Source organism: Bombyx mandarina, chromosome 24, assembly GCF_030267445.1.
Source record: "Bombyx mandarina strain Sakado chromosome 24, ASM3026744v2".
NCBI classification, from domain to species: Eukaryota; Metazoa; Arthropoda; class Insecta; order Lepidoptera; family Bombycidae; genus Bombyx; species Bombyx mandarina.
This window is the reverse complement of record NC_143230.1, coordinates 4599376-4604428: the sequence shown is the minus strand read 5'-3', so window position 1 is coordinate 4604428 and position 5053 is coordinate 4599376. Positions and strand designations below refer to the sequence as shown.

Below are 5053 nucleotides of genomic sequence, written 5' to 3'. Positions count from 1 at the left end.
GTGCATTATCTTATGTATACATTACACGCTTGACATATTTAACTATATATGTGTTCGTAAACTCGTCTGATTGTGATAAAAATATAGTGCTTGGTATGGCCAATGCTATTATCAGTCGGGTCCTCGTGTCCCTTTCGGGGGCACGGTTCGGGCCTTATTGCAACCACCCCTGCCTGGGCTTAAGCCTAATAGGCTAGGGGTGATGGTAAAATGTGAAGCGCTTCAAGATTTTGCTTGTCATCCCTGTGCAAGGACCATGCTAATCTTCTCTGTATCTTTCCAATTTTAGTATACGTGCGTATAATACGTTGCTGTTATTTCAGAGAAGGTTTTTGTTGTACTACCCTCAATAAATGGCTTGGGTAACCCGAGTTGTAATTAGAATACGTTTTATCGACAGTTATAGAGAAGCTTGACCGTGTTCCACTAATATCATTACATACTTCAAAGAATATTGGGCATTTAAATATTGGAGATATGGGTGTTGGCGAAGAATGCCCCGCATACCGTGGACCGCCAAGAGAACAAACAAATCTATCCTCGAGCAACTTCGCAAAGAAACGAGACTGTCGATGATTTGCTTCCAGAAGGTTCTTGGTTACTTTGGTCACATTGCTCAATGGCCACCAGACAACTTTCAAAAATTGACTGTGGTGGGCAAGGTAGAAGGGAAACTCACCGGCCGGCCACCAAACCGTTAGTCAGATCAGATAACTCACTGGACTCTCTGTTGCGACCGCCCTGAGAGAAGCCGAAAACCGAAGGAAATAGAAACTGATAGTACAAAGAGCCACGAAGGGCTTTTAGGGACACGACCTTTAGCAATGAAGTATGCGACTAAGAAGAGAAAAAATATTTTTCTTTTGCTTTGTTGTCGTATCTAATCGCTGGTAACCTAAGTTGCTATTACAGCTACATTCGGACAGATAGGAGGTCACGAGCGCAACCTGATAGGATTTGCAAAAAGAGCCTTAGCAAAAGCAGGGCTTCGCAGAATAAACCAACGGATCGAAATCGCGACCCACTGAAAAGGTCCAACGAGAAAATCAGTGGATTGTATCTATGGATAAGGTTGCAGGTCGGATCTTTCTGACTTCGAAGAAATTCTATTGCATTAAATAAATGTTCTTAAGCTCTGGTACTCCACTTAAAAATAGCTGGTATCTGAACTTCTAAACAAAAATCCATTGATAAGAACAGACAAACCAAATAGATGTTTATATATTGATAGTTTAAATGAAAATAAGCTCATGCAAAATAAATGTATGCGGAGTTTTAAAATGTGTGTGTCTCGCAATTTTCGTTTTCCCGGTACTGCGTGTACAATGGCTTTTAAATATTTATTTTTCAATTGCTTTTCGGCTTCGTGTTTTGTTTTTCGGTTTGTACGTAATATTGTCTATGTCGATAGGATGGTAACAGTTACCGACAGCACATTCTAGTCTAAGTCTAAGTCGTCGTGGCCTAAAGGATAAGACGTCCGGTGCATTCGTATGTAGCGATGTACCTGTGTTCTAATCCCGCAGGCGGGTACCAATTTTTCTAATGAAATACGTACTCAACAAATGTTCACGATTGACTTCCACGGTGAAGGAATAACATCGTGTAATAAAAACCAAACCCGCAAAATTATAATTTGCGTAATCACTGATGGTAGGACCTCTTGGGAGTCCGCACGGGTAGGTACCACCACCCCGCCTATTTCCGCCGTGAAGCAGTAATGCGTTTCGGTTCGAAGGGTGGGGGGGTAGCCGTTGTAACTATACTGAGACCTTAGAACTTATATCTCGAGGTGGGTGGCGCATTTACATAGTAGATGTCTATAGGCTCCAGTAACCACTTAACACCAGGTGGGCTGTGAGCTCGTCCATCCATCAAAGCAATAAAAAAAAAAAAAACATTCTCGTGAATAGACCGAATATATCACCAGTTATTAGTTATACAGGGTATTTGAAGTCTACATGGGTGACTGGTTGTTGCTTCCTGGATAAAATACATGTTACAGCTTAGTAAAACTATAATCTTGTATCACTAATAGTTAAACCGTATTTAACTGTTAATGGCTATGCTTTTTTTTTTTTTTTTTTCCGGGCCGAGGGCCGAACCTCCTACGAGGTCCCCGCGCCTAGGGGGCGCGCGGGGTATGTGAGACTCAACGATCTGCAGGTGTTGAGAGCAGACCGCGGGCCCAAGGAATTTAGGGCCCACCCACTAAACGACTCCCCTGCACTCTTACACCCGGCGTCCGATCTCCGTCCGGGGTCAAAACCCGGTCAGAGTAGGGGGGTTCCCGCGGTCAACACTACAACCAGACACGCGGCGCCACCCCGAGGACGCCCGACCGACGGGTCGTCGAGGCGATAGTCGACGACCAACGACGTCAGTCTCCGCGGTACGGCGGCCCTTCAGGCCGCCCGGGCGATGCTGCTGGTGTTCCGGGATACCCCGCTGGGCCAGAACCAGCCTGCCGGGTCGGAACGCGATACACCGCCGACCGGGTTGCTCTTCCACAGTATGTTCGGCGACGACAGCGACGACGAAAATGCGGACCGCATCGCAGTCCGCAGCCGCCGACGCGTCGTCCCGTCCTCCTGGTGCCAGCGCGCTAGAGTGACGGTAGCGTGCGGCGCAGTCTCAGCCCCCCTTAGGTCGCTCCGTGACCATCACCGGGAGGAGACTGCCTCCTCATAGGGGCCGGAGCTGGACAAACGCCCTCCTCCGACCCCCGGCTCGACGGCGGCGGCACGGCGCCGAGAGGGAGGAAGAGTTCTCCCTCTCCCGTTCCGCCGCCTCCTTCTGCGAGATGGTGGACTCGCAGGTTAATGGCTATGCTACCGCAACTACATATTTGATAAAATTTGGTTGATTTTTTTAAACAAATTTTTTTTTTGTATAAATAAAATCCTACTAAAGATTATCTTAAAAACCTACCAAGCTAGTAGAAATTCGAAACAAAATCGTAAATGCTTGTTTTTAATGTTTATTTTTAATCATAATTTTTCATTAAAATTTAATCATAGTTTTGTGTTAAGTATATCTCAGTCGTATTATTGCTAAACGCGTTAGTTATCGATGGAAAAACAAAACATAATTTGTAGGGCGTTACTTTTGAGGCCATTGTAGTGGGTCACAAAACAAGATATTTAACAGATGCCTGAATCGCGCTAAAGATATTTTCAAAATATATTTGCATATATGTATGTATGTTCCAAATAATATCATTTGGATTGTCGGTCGACCAAGCAACGTCAACCGTTCTGTGAACGATCTTCCCTATGTCCTTAACTCCAAAGCCACGAATGCCTCAAAACCTACCATGTGCCGGTCGAAATAAAAGTGAAAACGTCTTGGCAGCAATAAATCCGCGAGTAAGCTAGCGCTTTAGCGTATTTGGTGTCAAACTTAAACCATATTAAGGTCTCAAGTTGAAGTTTTGTACCACCACGAACGGGCGAACTTAAATTCGATATACGGGTACACAATTTGACATGCATGTGTCGACACCACAACACTTTTTTTTTTATTGCTTAGATGGGTGGACGAGCTCACAGCTTTTCACACACTTTGAGGACATTCTACAGACAGAAGCAATTTTCTTTATTCATATTTTTTATACGTACTTAGCACATGTTCCATTTTCGCAACGAAGGTATGATAATATGGTGCAAAGAAATAAATACAGGAGTATGAAATTTTTAGGCACTAGAGGCATCTAAATTATGGGCTATAGGATTTTCGCCATTAATTAAATCCAAGTATGTCATAAATTTATCAGGTACATCTAACAAACAAAAAACTATAATGACTTTGTAAATTTTTCTCGCCCATATAAAATTATACAATACTGTCACGCTCGGTGAAATACAAGTCCGTATGTACACATTTAAAACTAAGCTTCTGCTGAGTTGAGTGTGTAAATAAACCCAGCTTTTGAAGTGCTCGTTGAAATTATATCATCCTTAGAACTTGCTTTATGCTTAGTATGCAGGTAAGTTTTATTTGGTGGTAGCGCGAATATACTTAGGAAATGTTTCAACATTTTTGGTGGAAAAAATGAAGGCTCAACGATCTAGTGTAACAAACGTTAGGGATATAACTCGCGAAAAGGAAGACAATGCTATTTTGATCAAAGTGATCACCGTCACTCACGGTCTCAGCAATGCTCAGTACAACCAAGCCGCTGCAAGCTGCTGAGATATCATAGTACTCAGGAAACACATTGGACAGATAGTCTGTAAAGAAAAATACATCTGTAAATGCACTGAACGCCTATGGCAGGCAGTGTGATGGTAAAAATGACTTGAAAGGATCATCCCGAAAAATTCCTCAGACTACTCCCCGATATGCCGTTAGAACTTGTGGCTTTTGGAGGACTTCCTCTATCCTATGATATTGGGAAATACAGTGGCCAGATAATCTGTAAAGAAAAATACATCTGTAAATGCACTGAACTCCTATAGCAGGCAGTGCGATGGTAAAAATGACTTGAAAGGATCATCCCGAAAAATTCCTCAGACTATACCCCGATATGCCGTTAGAACTTGTGGCTTTTGGAGGATTTCCTCTATCCTATGATAATGGGAGGCAAAGTGGCCAGATAATCTGTAAAGAAAAATACATCTGTAAATGCACTGAACGCCTATGGCAGGCAGTGTGATGGTAAAAATGACTTGAAAGGATCATCCCGAAAAATTCCTCAGACTACTCCCCGATATGCCGTTAGAACTTGTGGCTTTTGGAGGACTTCCTCTATCCTATGATATTGGGAAATACAGTGGCCAGATAATCTGTAAAGAAAAATACATCTGTAAATGCACTGAACTCCTATAGCAGGCAGTGCGATGGTAAAAATGACTTGAAAGGATCATCCCGAAAAATTCCTCAGACTACTCCCCGATATGCCGTTAGAACTTGTGGCTTTTGGAGGACTTCCTCTATCCTATGATATTGGGAAATACAGTGGCCAGATAATCTGTAAAGAAAAATACATCTGTAAATGCACTGAACTCCTATAGCAGGCAGTGCGATGGTAAAAACGACTTGAAAGGATCAT

At 43.1% G+C, this 5053-nt stretch overlaps 1 non-coding gene across 1 annotated transcript; it reads right to left on the bottom strand.

Moving 5' to 3' along the window:
• Positions 1–206: 206 nt before the first annotated feature.
• Positions 207–309, bottom strand: LOC114246741 (U6 spliceosomal RNA). Its single transcript, XR_016325360.1, has one exon. It is a non-coding gene; the product is annotated as a U6 spliceosomal RNA (small nuclear RNA).
• Positions 310–5053: the final 4744 nt, after the last annotated feature.